The sequence below is a fragment of the Magallana gigas genome, chromosome 5 (assembly GCF_963853765.1).
Source record: "Magallana gigas chromosome 5, xbMagGiga1.1, whole genome shotgun sequence".
Lineage (NCBI taxonomy): Eukaryota > Metazoa > Mollusca > Bivalvia > Ostreida > Ostreidae > Magallana > Magallana gigas.
This window is the reverse complement of record NC_088857.1, coordinates 2,286,418-2,305,558: the sequence shown is the minus strand read 5'-3', so window position 1 is coordinate 2,305,558 and position 19,141 is coordinate 2,286,418. Positions and strand designations below refer to the sequence as shown.

General features: G+C 32.1%; 1 long non-coding RNA gene across 1 annotated transcript; it reads left to right on the top strand.

Moving 5' to 3' along the window:
• The first annotated feature begins 685 nt into the window (after positions 1–685).
• Positions 686–16,317, top strand: LOC105326746 (uncharacterized). Its single transcript, XR_010714184.1, has 6 exons — positions 686–853; positions 4,182–4,255; positions 4,752–4,952; positions 8,547–8,746; positions 12,664–12,742; positions 13,562–16,317. It is a non-coding gene; the product is annotated as an uncharacterized lncRNA (long non-coding RNA).
• The last annotated feature ends 2,824 nt before the right edge of the window (positions 16,318–19,141 follow it).

The following is a 19,141-nucleotide window of genomic DNA, read 5'->3' as shown; positions in this document are numbered from 1 at the left end:
AAAACGCTGTAACTCTTTGCTACATTGATATACACGTGTCTACGATTAAAACTAGTACTGTTAAATGCCCTAACATTCTACGTAAGGAAATTTTTGAACTCATAGGAACAGAAAAGAGAAACAAAACAGAACATTATTGCATGACAACCTGTTGCAAGGATAGACTTTATTGAACATCATAAATTTAAAAAAAATTGATCTCACTTGCATTTTCAAATAAAAGCACGCCGTCTTTAGTGTATCCGCCACAATACGTAATTTATTTTCTGTAGATTGTAACAAAGACAACTTTTAAATGAATAAATTTCATAAATTATATTTATTTATAAATCATAAATTAAATAATTTAAAATTGAAAAGCCAAAACAGGATTTTTTTGGAATTAAAAATCTTTTAAAAAATGCTAATGAGAATGGTAAAAAGACCATCCTCTGTATACTAGTATATCTAAAATCAGTTTCAAATCCTGACCCTAACCCTGTGGAAATGTAGTAACTGAACATGCCGAAAAACTGTTAAATACCCTACATTTTCTTTTAGGTAACCAAGGTTATGAAAAAAAACATGATAAAAATAAAGTGTTTGAAAATTTTCATATCAATTTCAGAAAAAACCTTCAAATAGTATTAAACGCCCTTCATGTTTATTTCTAGGTTACCTAGATAATGAAAATCCCATACCTTAAAATAGTATCTGAAAGTTTTCATAACTAAGACGGACTTACAAGTATAAAAGAACTATGGATATTTTCATCCTTTAATAAGAAACGATTCCAGGTAGGCAGAATAGATTATCGATGCTGGACTATATTATAGAGAAAAGGGGACTAGTTGCAAAAGGAAAACGTGTGCAAGTAAGTAGTTTCATTACAAACAAAACTCCAATGTTTATTATCAAACAGATAGTCATACCTTTGCCAAGTTGAAATTTTTGCATCTGTTAATGTGTAGTTTCATTCATATCTGCCACATGATAGACTTTTGCTTGTAAAGTATATTACCACGTTTGTGTTAACTACTTGAAATTAAGTTTGACAGACTTGGCCAAGAAAGAAAAAAGAGACAGACTGACAAGAATAGGAGCGAAGGGAAGATAGTCATCGGAGACCATGTAGATTGATGGAATAGGAATTAAAGCCGAATTAAACTTAAGTTTAATACGTTTTTATCATGAAGTTGTAGGGGTTTTGGTAGTCAGGTTCGTACGTGCTCCATGTGTTCCATGTCTTTACTTTATAAGTTATGAACCACAGGTGGATTTTCGTTTAGAGAAATTTTTGAATAAAGAATGAATAAACACTCTCAGTACATGCATCCGTCAGGAGAGGGGGTATTCACACATTTTACCGTGTCGTTGATGTTAAAATTGTGTTTCATCGTTATTTCACATAAATAGCAATTTATATCGTTCTACATTAATGAATAAAGGAATACTAATGCTTCGGGTATCATCTGATATAAGAATTATCTAATTTAAGACATGAAAAACGTGATTCTAATTTGTAAACAAACTGTTCTTCCATCGTGTTTCCAATACTAGGTTTTCCCGCACTCATGCGCAGTGGCGTTACAAATGACCGATCACATTAGTTTTCATCAGACGTGTAGCAAATTAAGTTTAGAGACAAATATGTTTTACGGGGTTAGAAGCATGATGTATATTTTTACTAAAACTCATGTTAAAAATTTTACTCCAAATACGCCACATATACCTTTAATTTGTAAAGCGGTTAATATACTCTACAGGGAATAAGTGGAGTTCTGAACATGATGTTTACTCTATAGCCATCTGAAATAATTTATAAATTAGTTTATACAAATAAAAATGACATTACTAAATGGCAGGCATTCATTTAAATCGACAGTCGTAAGAATTCTGCGTTAGGGGTTTCCCTTTATTTTTAAGTCTTTCGCACGTTTTTTCTAAATTTGCGTAAAGATATGAATAATATTTGCAATCTTTGCAATATCTTTTTACTCTGTCCCAAGATATCTTGGATTCACATATTGCTTAATTGCTTGATATTTATAAATACCTCAGGGTTCAAACGATGTTCATTCAAAAGTATAAAAAATTTCCATGATTTCTCAGTCGAAACGCCCCTCTTAGCTTATCAGGTTTCACTACAATGCTAAAAAATGTGATGTCTACGGAGATTTTGTATTGCAGCAAGCCCGGATGATAACGTTGAAAAATTGCGCGATGTATTCCGAGTGTATTCTGAATGGAGTAAAGATGTAAACATTCCCCATTATAAATCTCCGTAAGGAATCTGTTTTCGTTCCTGTGAATTTTTCTGAGTGACTGTTGATAATGTGTCAATGAAAATATCTTGAAAATTATCCCTTTCAACTATTACAATTGCACTTCTTTCACAGGTATGTGTATTTTTTTTTAAAAGATCGTCCAAATGTGCTGCATAAATATCTTGGGACAGACTATAGTACAGTGAAATAAAAGGCTAACGTTAAAAAAAAGCCTTCAGACAAGCGTTTAGATTATAGATTCTGTGTAAATTTTTTTACTTACATGTTTATTTAAATTTATATAATCATTTTTAAGTTAGAAAATATCAAATATCAAAGAAAAACATTAAAATCACCTATTTGGTTAGCGACACGGCGTGTACTTTTCTCGGCGGGCGTATGCATTCTGCGTAAGAGTTGTCTACTTACCCGAATTTTACAATTTTTGTGTATAAATGAATATAAAGTCAGCTTTTTATTGCTATTAGAATTTATTTTGTTAGAGAAAATTAATTTTATCCATCAATTAAACGGCGGCCATGTATATTTTTTTCTGCTGGCGTATGAATTCTACGTACGAGTTATCTATTATTACCAACATATTGATTTTTCGTCGATTGATCCATAATAATAGCTTTTAAAAATATTTTGTTTTTTGAATTATGATAATTTTATCATATCTAACCATAACCAATAACTATTGAATCGATATATAGCCGCATTTGCCATGGGGCTTACGTGGGACTTACGTGGGACTTGTTTTCTCCGTGGGACTTGTTTTAGTATCAGCGACAGGGAATGGTCTATCATATGATACATTTATATATAATTTTTAAAAACCTGTATTTCAGAAGGGACAAAAGTGCAACACTGACACTGGGGTACTTATGCTGCACAGTCCTTTTTCTTTATTTATGTATACATACAAATTAATGTACATTAGCATCATTTTGAGAACTTAGAGTAAACATGATTCTTATGCTGAAAATACCGTCTTCTTTGATTTTGTACATGGATATAGCGTAAAAACTTAAAGATTAAAAGAGGATTAGTGAAGTAATCTACTATATAGTCATAATAAGCAATATCTTACCAGTATTAGAAATTACTAAATTTGCATCTAAATTTGCATTTATGATCACATTAAGTGTATTAATTGTAATTAACTTGTACCTTATGGAGAAGGCTTACATAGGCAATACCTGCTGCCATATATATATATATATACTTCTGAAGATTTTAAAATGAAAGCGCTTAAGCTATATTGAACGTTTTTCGTGTTTTCTTATTTAATTTTTATCTATCTATCTATCTATCTATCTATCTATCTATCTATCTATCTATCTATCTATCTATCTATCTATCTATCTATCTATACAAATCAAATAAAAAATGTATATAGAGAGTAATTTATAACCGATATTTTATGTCCCTAAAGCGTACCAGTGTTATTTAGTGCTCCCGAACGAAAATCAATCGTTTATCTAAAACATCTGAACTATTGTGTACAAACTACCCGTGTTATAAACCTAAGCTTTATCAAACGGGTGATGCTTTATAAAATACTTCCGGCCCGAAGTAATTTAGAAACCGTCCCTCACTTCAACGCTTCATTTTCAACATAACAATATCTACTACCAAAATTGATATAAAATGGATTTTGTCAAAGATTTTAGTTACAAATATGAAGGAAAACACATAACTGTGTAGCATAGGCGTAAGAAGAAAATTTTAAGAAATATAAGAAATTTATTCCATTTTATACAGGTTCAAATCGACCCTAACCTTGTATAAATGTACTAGTAACTTAACAAGGAAATGACCTACATTTATTTAAGGTAACTAAGGTAATGAAAAAAACCTACGTCTAAATATAGTGTCAGAAAAATTTCAAATCCAAATCGGATAAATTCTCTTTTTGCATCTTTTATTAAGAAAATTAACTAGACTCTGAGGAACAGATCTAGATCGTAGACATTCAGCAGCTGAAATGAGATAGAGGAATACAAGTAAGTTTCATTGACAATTTTATTTTTATCCTAGTTTGGATATTCAATTTATTATGACCACATTGTGTACCTTATGAATAAATGATCAAATATTCTTAACCATGATATCATTTTGAAGTTATCAAATTAAAATACCCCCCCAAATAATTTTCAAAGTTTTGATTATTGTTCAATTAATTGTACCATGAATTTTACACCTGAAGTCTATGTGCATATAAATTCTATGTGCAACGCATGCTTTGTTAAGATATTGTATATCTACACCTATTTTTATAAAAGGGTTACCATAGTTATAAATAAAGACCCAGAGCTAAATATAGTTCCAGAAAATTTTCAAACCCCAAAACTAACATAAAATAATTCATAATTTTTGTAAGTAAATGTGAATACAGAGAATATCAATTACTTTTGTCTAATTCAATATGTTCTATCATTAATATATACGAAATATGGAAACATTGAAATAGTATTAAATGCCCTTAATGTCCATTTTTAGGTTTTCTAGGTAATGAAAATCCCATACCTTAAAATAGTAGCTGAAAGTTTTCATAACTAAGACGGACTTACAAGTAGAAGAGAACTATGGATATTTTCATTATTTGATAAGAAACGATTCCAGGTAGGCAGAATAGATTATCGATGCTGGACTTATATTATAGGGAAAAGGGGACTTGTTGCTAAAGGAAAACGTGTGCAAGTAAGTAGTTTCATTACAAACAAAACTCCAATGTTTATTATCAAACAGATAATCATGACTTTGCCAAGTTGAAATTTTTGCATCCGTTGATGTGTAGTTTCATTCATATCTGCCACATGATAGACTATTGCTTGTAGAGTACATGTATATTACCACGTTTGTGTTAACTAATTGAATTTAATTCGTAAAGCGGTCAATATACTGTACAGGGAATGGTCTATCATATGATACATGTATATATGATTTTTAAAAGCCTGTATTTCAGAAGGGACAAAAGTGCAACACTGATTAAAAAATAATTAATGAAGTAATCTGCTATATATAGTCATAATAAGCAATATCTAAGAAGTATTAGAAAATACTAAATTTGCATCTAAATTTGCATTTATAATCACATTAAGTGTATTAATTGTAATTAACTTGTACCTTATGGAGAAGGCTTACATAGGCAATACCTGCTGCCCCATCCATATATATACAGATATGTATATTTTCATAATTAAATATGTTCAAATCAAATCAAAAATGTGTTGAGAGAGCAATTTTAAACCGATATTTTATCTCCCCAAATCGTACTCATGAATTTTCACCAGTGTTATTTAGTTCCTCGAATAAAAATCAATCGTTTATCTAAAACGTCTAAACTACTGTGTACATACAACCCTTGTGATAAACCTTTGCTTTATCAAACGGGTGATGTTTTATCATTTACTTCCGGTCCGGACAAATCAACACACCGCTGACAACATTCAATTCGATATAATGAGTTCTTAAGCATTGTTTTTCAAGTAAACTTGTTTATAGATACCTTGTAAAAGTCAAATATTAAGTAATTAGAATAATTCAAATATTTTTTAAAGCCGTACATTTAATGCATTCCTACGCCAGAGTTCAATATAGTCTCGTTCAACCAGACGCTCGGCTGTCTCCGTAAATCTTCGACAAGCAGAGAGTCTCTCTTGCTTGTTGGAGATTAACAGAGACAGCTGAGAGTCTGGTTGAACAAGACTAGAGTTTCATTTTGCTTGGGTCCATACAATTTCACATAACTTTTTCGATTTCTGATACGAAAGTTAATGGAATAATTCTTTGAATATTACACAACATGATTCATATTGGGTTTTCACGAAATTCCTGTGATAGAATTCATATTATAAAAATTGCGCGTAATTCAAATACATATAGGAAACTACTTGCCATGCAAAATAACATATCGTTCATTTTAAAATAAATAATAATCGATAAAATCAACTCCCGTCAGTACTTTGATTATTTAAGGAAAAACAGCGCGCATACCACTTATCACGTTGGAATATTCGCGAAGCGGTTTAGTATTATGGCAATTTAAGGTCGCGAGGATATTTTTCAGGTTGACATCGGAGTTAGGTAGATACTATTAAAATAATTAGTGTTGTTCTCTTATTTTAACCTTATAAGCTTGTTATATTACTAGTTAAAGGTGTTTATTCTTTACAAAAAATGAAGGAGGAAATTATTTTGCATCACAAAACAACATGGGAAACTGTACATGTTATTAAATGCATACAACTCGAACTTGAAAAATACAATGCAAACTATTCATGTACACATTTCTTTTCTTGTGTATATTTTGTTTAAGTCGATATTATTTCCTGTGTATAGTGATTTGCATTTGCAAACCCAAGGTAGAAAACGCCATATCCTAGAGGTTTCCACACCTGTTCAAGACAAAAGATAACTTCTAAATTACAAACTACTTTGTCTAACTGTACAACACCCCCTCTCCTTTTCTATCTCACAGAAGGAATTTCTTGATTAATGAGTGTCGTCGATCTAGATATTCTCGTATTCGTTATGAGAGAGAGAGAGAGAGAGAGAGAGAGAGAGAGAGAGAGAGAGAGAGAGAGAGAGAGAGAGAGAGAGAGAGTTTAAGGCGTATTTTACGTACATTCATTTGAAATATACTAATATTATATATTCATCAAATTAGTATCCACAAAAGAATACAGTACATTGTGATTTAATCCAGCATGCAGTTTCAGTCCGAGTCCACGTGTTACCCCTTTTAATCAAATCAACTCGCGAGGTGCACCACGTGTTCCTTCCAAGATAAGGGAAAAAAGTTTCGTTCTAATAGTTTCATTTCAAGTAAGGAGAACAGAAGTATGCCTAAAAATAAAAGTATTCTACACCGTTTGTGATGTTTGATTTCAAGTAAAGAGAAAGGAAGCATGCCTAACAATGAAGTACATGTATTCTACACTGTTTGTGATGTTTAATTTCAAATAAAGAGAAGGAAAGCATACCTAACAATGAAGTATTATACACTGTTTGTGATGTTTGATTTAAAGATTGATATACTGTGTTTGTGAAGTTTACTTCGTATTCTTCTTTTTTCTCAACAGAACTCTCTCTCTCTCTCTCTCTCTCTCTCTCTCTCTCTCTCGTTCGTTAAGACTATGGACACAATAAACACATGTACTTTATTTTGCTATTTATTTTGAATTTGCAGAGAACTCAAGTTCAGTTTTAATGATATACTAGACAAGTATATTATGGCTATTGTTTGCATCATATAAAAGATTTTTTTGTCAATTCTATCTATTTTTTTCACGCGCGACACTCTTATCAGCTTGTAAAATACACTGACTTCCCAAATCACACTCTCTTGGGTAAAGAGAGATACGTCTCCGCGTGAAATTAATTGATAATATGCGAACGATATACGACAGAGACAAAGAAGCACACCATGTTTATTCATCGAATGTCATAATTATTCATTATTTCCTCCATCATTTAGGGCAAGACAATCACAATATACGGAAGCTGTTGAACAGCCTCCGTCTAAAAATTGATATAAAATAGATTTGAAGGAAAACACATAACTGTGTAGCATAGGCGTCGGAACGGGGGGGGGGGTGTTAATCCTGATGACGCGATGTAAACAGAACGCTTTGGTTGTGTTTATACCGTATATTAGTTGTTTTCTGCTTGCATCAAATTTTTGGACCTGTAATAATGCACTGTATTCTAAAAAATAATTAAATTGTCAGCTATATGTTTTGACTTACAAAAAAGACAAAGTCTCTCATTTAGTGAAAACTTTCTCATCTTCCCCGTTCAATTAACATTGATCTTGCAGTCTTTGCTTAACAGCAGTAACTGTTGTAATCCATTTCTTTTTAAAAACAATTTAAAAACTGACCATTCCGAAAATTTAATAAACCATGACAGTCATACAATCAATTCATGGGTTTATGCAGCTTGCTTACTTTCGGTCCGAGTTGACAATAGTATTGGTACTTGATACTAGTATACACCATAGTATAACATTACACATACATGGTAGTACGACCTTTTCTGGTATTCATTGCCTCGTATGTCTATTTTTATAAAAGGGTTACCATGGTCATGAATAAAGACCCAGAACTAAATATAGTTCCAGAAAATTTTCAAAGCCCAAAACTAGCATAAAATAATTCATAATTTTTGTAAGTAAATGTGAATACAGAGAATATCAATTATTTTTGCCTAATTCAATATGTTCTATCATTAATATATACGAAATATGGAAACATTGAGATATTATAAAATGCCCTTCTTGTCTATTTTTAGGTTCCCTAGGTAATGAAAATCCCATACCTTAAAAAAGTATCTGAAAGTTTTCAAAACTAACACAGACTAACAAGTAGAAGAGGACTATGGATATTTTGATCATTTGATAAGAAACGATTCCATGTAGGCAGAACGGATCGTCTATGCTGGGCTAGTTTATAGAGATAAAGGGGCTAGTTGCAAAAGGAAAACGTGTGCAAGTAAGTAGTTTCATTATAAACAAAACTCCAACAGATAATCTTGCCTTTGCCAAGTTGTAATTTTTGCATCCGTTAATGTGTAGTTTCATTCATATCTGCCACATGATAGACTATTGCTTGTAGAGTATATTACCACGTTTGTGTTAACTACTTGAATTTAATTCGTAAAGCGGTCAATATACGCAATGGTCTATCATATGATACATGTATATATGATTTTTAAAAGCCTGTATTTCAGAAGGGACAAAAGTGCAACATTGACACTGGCGTACTTATGCTGCACAGTCCTTTTTCTTTATTTATGTATACATACAAATTAATGTACATCAGCATCATTTTGAGAACTTAGAGTAAACATGTTTCTTATGCTGAAAATACTATCTTATTTGTTTTTGTACATGGATATAACGTACAAAATTTAAGATTAAAAAATAATTAATGAAGTAATCTACTATATAGTCATAATAAGCAATATCTTAGAAGTATTAGAAAATACTAAATTTGCATCTAAATTTGCATTTATGATCACATTAAGTGTATTAATTGTAATTAACTTGTACCTTATGGAGAAGGCTTACATAGGCAATACCTGCTGCCCCATCCATATATAGATATATATGTATATTTTCATAATTAAATATGTTCAAATCAAATCAAACGTGTGTACAGAGAACACTTTTTAACCGATATTTTATCTCCCCAAAGCGTGAATTTTCACCAGTGTTATTTAGTTCCTCGAATAAAAATCAATCGTTTATCTAAAACGTCTAAACTACCGTGTACATATATTACCCGTGTGATAAACCTTTGCTTTACGCAGCACTGTTTAGGCTTACTTTGAAAATATCAGCAGATTGAAACGTTCATAAAATGATGCATCTTTTGTTACAAAATATTTATGTATAGTTTGTTTATCATGATATGAATATAATATTAAATGAAACATTGTAGTAAATGCTACTTTTTATGACACTTAATGTGGTCCGCTGAATTAATAGTCACGTGACATGTGTTGATAATTCTCCCGGATTAATGTCATAAATAAATTTCAATATAAAAAGGGCATACCCTTATTTGAATTTAATATTTTGATGATAATTAAATTCTACTTTTCTGGTAGATTCTGAAAAGTGCTGCTGCTTTGTATAGTGTTCATCTTATATTAGAATAAATATCGAAGAAATGAGCTCGGTTGGAATTTAAATGACCTTCGCTTAATATTTTACCAATTTATTCATTCATTATATGGATTTCATCAGAGCAGCGGCTCTTTTTAATAAATTAAACATTCCCTAAATTTATATATAAATGATAGTAATGATTTGTTTAGTGTGTGCCCTTGTAAAAAGCGGATTTAGATAGGCTTCCTGATGTCAGAAACTTCGAATTTGTACATTAATAACTCTAGAAAAGAAATAATACACGCTCTAAAAAATTATCACATATCGAATCAAAACAAGCACAATGGATATGATTTAATGGTCTAATAATTGTTTTAAGATTATGTCCTGCTCATTTTTAAAATGCATTTTTCTATGTTAAAAAACCTCCCTACACAAAATATGCGTCAAAATTTACAGTATCGACCAGTGCACCGCGATCAGTCAGTTGTTTATATTTATCGTTGTTGGACTTATTTGACAAAATTGCACTCATAGGTAATTTTTAATGTAGTTTAATGTTTTCATACCCATAACAATCGGAAATTACTTTATTTATTAGCATTTTTGACGACTTGTTGTTTTGTACATGTTTCATGTCATAGTTAACATTTCCCGTACTTTCTGGTCGGCGTGACCACAAAGTAAACCTTTACCGTGCTGCGTATCAAACGGGTGATGCTTTATCATATACTTCCGGTCCAAAGTATTTTTGACACCGCCCCTCGCTTCAACAGTTCAGTGACCTATTTTCGAAGACTTATTAGTACGATGCAAACAGAACGCTTTGGTTATCTTTTTACCATATATCATTTGTTTTCCGCGTGTATTCAATTTTTATTTTATGTATCAATAATCCGGACCTGTGATTTTATTGTCCGAATTTTTCATTATTAAGAGTGACCAATTAGTTACTTTTTTTTCTTGTTTTTTTCCTTGTTTAAACAATCGTGAATTATATTTTCGCTATGACTTTGAAATAGTAAAAATGTGATTCGCGAAAATTTTATATACTGTTCTAGGTTCTGATTAGCGGGAAAAAACATGACGCGGAAAAAAACCCTGATACATGTATACGGTATATATACAACAGCTTACCGAAATAATGTTTCTTAAGAAGTTTATTCCACGAGAGTGTAATCATCCTTATTTAATATTTTTAATTTCGAATCACTATGCTAGTGTTTGTTTTATAAAACATCAACAACTGTTCCTCGTTCGAGTCAATTTAAACTAACGAGCATTCGAAACTTTATGCATGTCAACAGACTTGATTTTACAAGTCTTTTGATCAGTATTTCCATTTAATCAAGTGATTAAGCTCTAAGAAAAATTATTTAGAGCTAAAATATTATTTCAAGGTTTATTTCTGTGAAACTTTACATCAAACCAGTTAGATTTATTTCCGGAATGACGTACTAAATTGTCAATAACCGCAAAACACAACGTTGACCTTCGTTGATCTTTGAAAAAAAAAATCAATTCGGGTCATATAAGGGACTGTCTCAAATGCTTTATTATATAAATCGAATTGTACGAGATAAATAGAAAATCTATAATTGTGTGATTTTATATTCGCTTTATCCAACTCGTTGAAATGGTTTTATATTCGCTCGGCAAGCCTCGCGAATATAAACACCATTTTAACTCTTTGGATAAAGCAAATATAAAATCACACAATATAGATATCCTCTAAACCTTATTTGTAGACACAATTCCCAAGTGATTTAGAGCGTATGGGCAAGTTTTTTTTTAATTTAAAAAGGTAACTAAAGAAACGTAAAACCCCGCATTTAAATATAGTACTAACACATTTTTAGTCCGTAAATCCAGAATAAGGATTTTCACTCAGGAAACAGATGGTATATATAATTGCACACACACACACACACACACACACACACACACATATTAATTGACACAAGAAGGTTTCATATGGTCAACAAACAAGGCGGATTTTTTGCTATGATAATGGCAAACAAGGCCACTAAATTTAATTTGAATCATTACTAGATCCTTCTTGTTCGGGTATTTGGATAAATCGCTACCCTGTATTGAATGCTCTCAGATTCCTAAAGCGACGTATAAGAATGTGGGAGCGCTAAGAATAATTTTAAGGTGTGAAAAAAGAAGGAGAGGGTGATATTTAGAAACAACAATTTTATTTATAGTATTCAGGTAAAAATAATGAACATTGATGTATATTTTTCGTACAAGAAAAGATTTTCTTTCAATATTTCATGTAAACTAAATCACAAACACGCTAACAAGACCACACACAAAGTTATTAATACTATACCACCTCCGCAACAACTTCTGAAATCGAAGAAATAGTGTAATGTTATACATTTTTAATTTATATGATTGCAGTAAATTCAAAATTTACAACTTCACAATAATAATAAATGATGATTTCACATACAATTATTTCAAATTTTAGTCTAGGGCTCGGTTTCATAATGTAACAACTTGAAAGAGAATAATTTTTAATTACGACGCTATCATTTGTTCACTGTATATTTCGATAAAGATGCTCTCACGCAACATTAATTTAGACAAAAATAGTTTGTCATGAAATGTTTTATAGACAGAAGGATAAGCATTTTGGGCGCTATCCTTTATCCCTCTTTGATAATCGTATAATAATCTCTGACAAAAAAAGTTTACTAGTTTATACTAGCATCGGTATTAAATTGTTGACCATAGATATCTTTGAATTTATTTTAGATATAATCTGCACGTACATGTACATTGTAGGGATGCAGGGACAATTCTCATAGTTATTTAGGATTAGCAAAGAGGGACCAAGCGAGCATATAATGGCTACCGAAAAAGTGTAAGTTTTAGAACACGGATCAAAGTGCTTAAAAATCGACACATTATAACTGAAATGAAAATGAACTGCAGTCTGATGTAGATTTTATGGTATTCTCCGAGGATTTGAGAGTTAATTGGGATTGTTACAAGTTTTGTAATACTACGGAACTTATAGTGGCACACAATATCGGAGAATTATAATTTTTAATGATTTATACAGTTGTATTTGAATTGGATTCTAGGAGGCGAACCCACAAAAAATGAGTTACCATTAATACTAGTGATTCTACAAAACACAAAAGAAAATATTTAAATAGTCAATTAGCTGATGACATACTTTTAAATTAATGTATATGCAAATATCAATTTAAATATTTGAGCCAGTTAAAGCAATAAGAGCTATATTTTTTAAAAATTTTAGTTTGCTGCAAAAACCTACGTATGATAAGTATGCATGTAAATTAAACTCTTATGATAAAAAAAAAGTTTGAAAGAATCATTAATTTTCGTCAGAGGAAAGATTTTTTTTCTAAGGAATATATAGCAGATCAATTTTTGTACAGGACGACAATAATTCAATTTTGCTTCATTTAAGGCTTTTTTATGGCTTTTCCAATAAAAATATGGCAAACAGAACTTTAAAAACCATGATATTTTTGTCGATATAGTAGAAAATAACACTTTTCGTAAAAAGAAATTTCAGCATGAAATTTGCAGCTCATATTGCTTTAAATAATCGGATACCGTAATAATGTGAATATTACATTAGAGACACCGGTATTCGATGGTTTGTAAATAGACAAACCTGTAATCAGTATTATTTTTTTTTATTTTTTAGCAATTGTGAAGAGATTATATCACACCTTGTTTTTGAGGCAATGCGTGAAATTGTTGGGACCCCACAAATCGTTGCTCAAAGAAGAGAAATCATGGATATAAATGAAAGATTTTATTCATTCACCATATATGGCTTTAAATGTTCACAAATTCTAACTGGGAGCAGAGGAGAAGGATTCCGATTTGAGAAGTCTGATGTAGATTTTATGGTATTCTTCGAGGATTTGAGAGTTAATTGGGATTGTAACAAGTCTTGTAATACTACGGAACCTTTAGTTTTCGACAATTCAGAGAGTCAACCAGGATATGGTTTGTTACAAATTTTGCCGACGCAGAAAACAGAATCTGAAATCGATTTATTTGTCATGATTAAAGGCAAGTCATATTTATCCGGCTCCGCTTTAAAAGCTGCTATGTGTTCAGGCTCGCCGCGGTTTCGGATACATGGACCTTGTGCATCATTTAGTAATGGAATCATCGACGCTGATGTTGCGGTATGTATATTAAGTGATGATTGGCCTCCGCTTGCATCGCCTTTTGTAGGAAGATGCAACAAGAAAGCGTGGCCAAAGCCTGATCTTATTCACGATATTGTGAAATCCGGATGCCATGTAGTACCGATTGGTTCTAAATCGGGGGATAATGAAGATGTTGAATGGCGAATATCATTCTCCGTTGCAGAAAGGAAACTGGTAAACGATTTGACTGACTGTCAGTTCTTACTATACGGATTGTTAAAATTGTTCTTGGACGAGGTTATTAACAACTGTTGTGAAGAAGACAAATTGCTGTGCTCATATCACATAAAAACAGCAGTTTTCTGGACTCTCCATAATAACCATCTCCCTGAATGCTGTTCACGAAATTTACTCAACTATTTTGGGGTCTGCTTGAAACTTTTGCTTGAGTGGGTTGATGAGGGAAATTGTCCAAATTTTTTTATCCCTGAAAATAACATGTTTCGTAACAAAATCTACGGCCCTGCTCAACAAAAACTGTCACAAAAACTTCATAAACTGTTTGAAAATGGTCCTTTATGTGTTTTTGAATGTCCATCCATCAACATATATTTATTAAGTATTCTGCCTATCTCAAGAACATATACTGATCCCATTTTATCAGAATTACTCAGTGAAGTAGAAGGAATCAATATGCCTTTCACCTCGTTAGGTAAACTAGTGAATTGGTTAGAACCTTTGACAATCATTGAAGATATTATCGATTCAAACGTGTCAGAAATCGGAGCACTCGTAATAAGAAGATTAACAATTAATGTTCTTGAAAGCATTGCTTTTATCTTATTGTCTCTTATTTCAGGCAACAACAGATCTTTTTATGTTGTAGACAAAATTGCCTGCCAATCATTGAAGTTGTCAGCTAAATTTGGCAATGTTTCTGATGTGTTATTTAGTGCTATGTACTATTACAGGACATCCCGTTTCGAGAAAGCATTATCTATTCTAGATTTAGCAAAATATTTGTTAACAAAGCCATGTTTAATGGATTCCGGCATTGACCGCTGTGCTGAGAAAATAACTGGACAGTCGTTGTTTGCAGTTGCAGGAAAAAGATCAACTTCTTTCTTAAAACTATACAATACAGTTATTTATATGAATGAATTGGTGAAAGAGCAGGAACATAGTCTAGCGTTTCCCTGCTCAGTGTTGCTCATACCCCCTTACGTTCTTCTACTCATGCTAGAATTTCTTTGTCAACGATACTTTGATGAAAAGAAAGCGCAGGCAGCTTTAAATAAACTCTTTGTTGTTGTGCACTGCGATGAGGGCATGTATATAGTTGAAGATCTTGAAGACATATCATGGCAAATTCTAGGAATCTGTCAAGAGCTGTCAGGCAATCTTAGCGGTGCTCTGTACGCGTACAGGAAATCACTAGCATTTGATCAAACATGGAACAAAATAAGTTCGGCGTCAGAGGAAAGAATTCATCATGTAGAAAACCTTCTTCAAAGAAACAGTGCTACAATTTCTTAAATGGATTTGGGCGAATTATAAGGAAATCATGTCTATAGTTGAACGAATATGAAACTGATTTTAAAAAATACCAACATATCTATTTTTCTTTAAAATTCAGTTGTCAGCAATGTATATTTAGCATTATACAGTTATACTAATTTTTAACATTGTACACTATAAGTTCTTAGCTTAAAATATTGCTTTAAACTGAGGTAAATTTTCAAACCATTTGTTTTACAACTCGTATTATTTTTTAGAGCTTGCTTATGATAAATGTTTTTGTTAAGGTCTATAATTTAAGTATATTAAAAAAAACAAAACAACAAAAAACACTAAACGCTTGGAGTAATGGTCCATGACATAAAAATAAAATACCACAGTTTGTAATATCTGAACTATTCTGGAAGGTAATAAAAGATCTTCCGATCTTAGACAAAAAATTATGCTAATACATTTTGGAACGCAATACCTTTAGAAATAAGGTGTACAACTTAAATCTGCTCGTTTAAGAACATTTTCTTCCCTTTCTAGATCGTCTTATTTTTTCTTTTCGAAGAATTTTGTAGAACTCTATTGAAATGTAATTCATACAAGATAGAGACATATTTGTGTTTTGAATAAGGATTTGTTACGTTACAATATTATTGACTGTCCTCTAAGTTTCAGTGGTAGTTAGAAGATAATTACTATTTCTTTTGTTTCCTTAGCAAAATACATTGTTCCGAGAAATTATTTGTTTAATGTTATTTTTTCAGAAGATAATTTTTACACTTTGTACATTGACTTCCGTGTTTTTTTTTTTTTTGGTGTTTTGGAAATTGAAATTTTAAAATTCAGTGTACAGTTTTATTTAAAGAAATTCGGTCGGTGTCGAGTTTATCGATTGTCTTTAATTTTTTGAATATATATTGTATATAAATCTATTTGTCTGTGTATCTACTACTCCAAATCCTCTACTGTAATGTATGCATTTAATATACATGTATACTGACCTTGATACTAGGGGCTTTTAAAATATTGAACATTACTTTGTGTTATCAATTATAGGTAGATGCGTTCTAAATTCTTGTAACCTGGAAATACTTTTAAAATCATCAATCGATTTGCCCTCATATAGATATTTTGTTGAAAATTTTGACGTTGTATTAGTCTTCAATATGTATATCGACGGACTAACGACTAACAAAGCACAAACGCTCTATAGAACTCTATGTTTCCTATCAAAATTGATATTTTAATTGTTATTTCATGCTCATGTTTTCCATTCTATGTATGAGTATTGTGGCTTGATTATTGAAAACTTGATTCAAAAATAACCTTCTTTAGGTTTTGACGTTTTTTGTTCAAAATGGAGTACACATATGCAATATTTTGCCAAAAAATGACTAAATTCAAAAGCTGGTATTTTTTTTTCAAAAATTATCAGAAATCAAAATCCTAGCAATATGCACACCTCTGATATATGTACCATTGATCTGCAAAAGAACAAATTCCTATCCTGAAAACTGTAAGAGGAGTTGTCTGTACAATGAGGGCACAATTTTGGCAGCCGCCCGCCACCCGCCTGCCTGCCCGCCATTTTCACCAAATACTAAACTGATTTTTCCGTTGGAAAACCCTGTTAAAATCTTAAACTATTTAATTTTATGTATCTTTTACTTTCCTTCAATGTTCCTGAGAGAGAGAGAGAGAGAGAGAGAGAGAGAGAGAGAGAGAGAGAGAGAGAGAGAGAGAGAGTCAATAATGTATGTGCAACGTGTCATTATCTCTGTATATTTATCAAAAATATATAATTAAATGATATTTTCTGAAATTAATGCAAGCAACACTATAAGTTATAGGGTATAGGACAATGGAAAAGTTGAAATTTGGTCGCCAAGAAAAGAAATAGTGTCTAAGATAGCCTGATAATGCATTAACTCCACACGAATTCATGTTTTATGGTGCTTATATCAATATATTTTTGGTGCAAAACTGAGTGTTTTCAAATGTTTATCACTTATTAAACATGCTAATGGTAAACTATAAAAAATGCTCATCTGATTTGTAATGTAATGCTTATGTGTTGTGTTTGGTACGAAAAACTAAGACACGAAAATAAAGTGGCCATCCGATTCAAATATTATCAAATTGGCATATTTATATTTAAGTTACAGATTTTTGGTATTATATCCGCATGATAATTATTCATATGATAAAGTCGAAAGAGTAGTACTAGATGGATTTCTCTTGAACTTTAGACCTATATCTGCAGGAGTCAGAAGGCCATACTTTGGTCCTTTTCTAGCTTTTCATTGTATTGTATTGTTTATTTGCTAAAAATTCACATGAGTTATAAGCAGTTGTAACATATATACATACATGTAATTATAAACAAATCCATACACTCTATCTAAGCAAAAGCACACGTTACTACTAGTAATAATGTTATGCAATATTCTACAAAGAAAAATATTATTCATAAATGCACATTCATATGAGGAGAGACCCTATTAATCAATATATCTCGGTGAGAGAGGTTTGTAACATTGACGGGCCGATAAATCTACCAGAAACTGTTTTATTGTGTCATACCGTTACAGTGGAAATCTTCGGTGCAACTTCTATCTCTTCGTTATCAACATGGCCGATACGAACCCCCACGACTTACGAGAAGGACGGGAACTTACTGAACTCGGTCTTGAACAACATCAGCAGACAGTTCAATCATTCACAAAGAAGTTGTTGAAATACAAAGGTGATATTGAAAAAATATGTGATTACATTTGGCAAAAGCCAGTACAGCTAAAGTATGTGAATGATTTAGTTAACAAGCTTGAGGAGCTCTTCGGTAATCTAAACAGGACTTACCGTGGAATCAATAATTTTCGTGGGGGCTAATTTTCATGGATTGCTTAAATTTTACAGCTTCGTGGGGACGTAATTTCGTGTATTCTCTCAAACCTACAGAGGAAATATGACTTTATTACCCTAATTGATTAATTTGTGGAGGAAGTTAATTCGTTGATGAGAGGTACCCACGAATTCCACGAAAATTGAGCCACCACGAAATCTAATGATTCCACAGTATGCGAAATTCGAGAACTACCTACAGTTATCGAGGACTTCTGACACCGAAGCAGAAATCACAAAATGGAAGTCCGTTGTAGATACCGTGAAGGGGCAAATACAGCAAGTAACCAGCCGACTCAAGATACCAAGAGAGCCTAGTTTACCTACGAAATCCGGACGACTTAGTCAGCATTCCAAACTCTCGGCATTCCTCACTCAAGAATGCACGAAACAACTAGGTGAAGCTCTGCTGAAATAAACGGAGTGACTAGCATTAGCCAAAGCACGTCTCAAGTATGCAACGGAAGAAGCAGAACTCCCTAAACAGGAAGCTGAACAAGCAAAATGATGCTAACTACGAAGCTTGAAGCAAAAGAACCTAAGTGCAATCTTGAAGTCCTATATGATATGTCACACCTGGGAGAAAGCTTTGCTCCACCGTCATTAGTGGAAGACAACTTAGCAGTTCCAGATGCTGGACTCCAGCGTGTAGAATCTTATGTCAACTCGCAGCAGGGAGTGACACATGAACCAAGTCAACACAACTCCCCTAT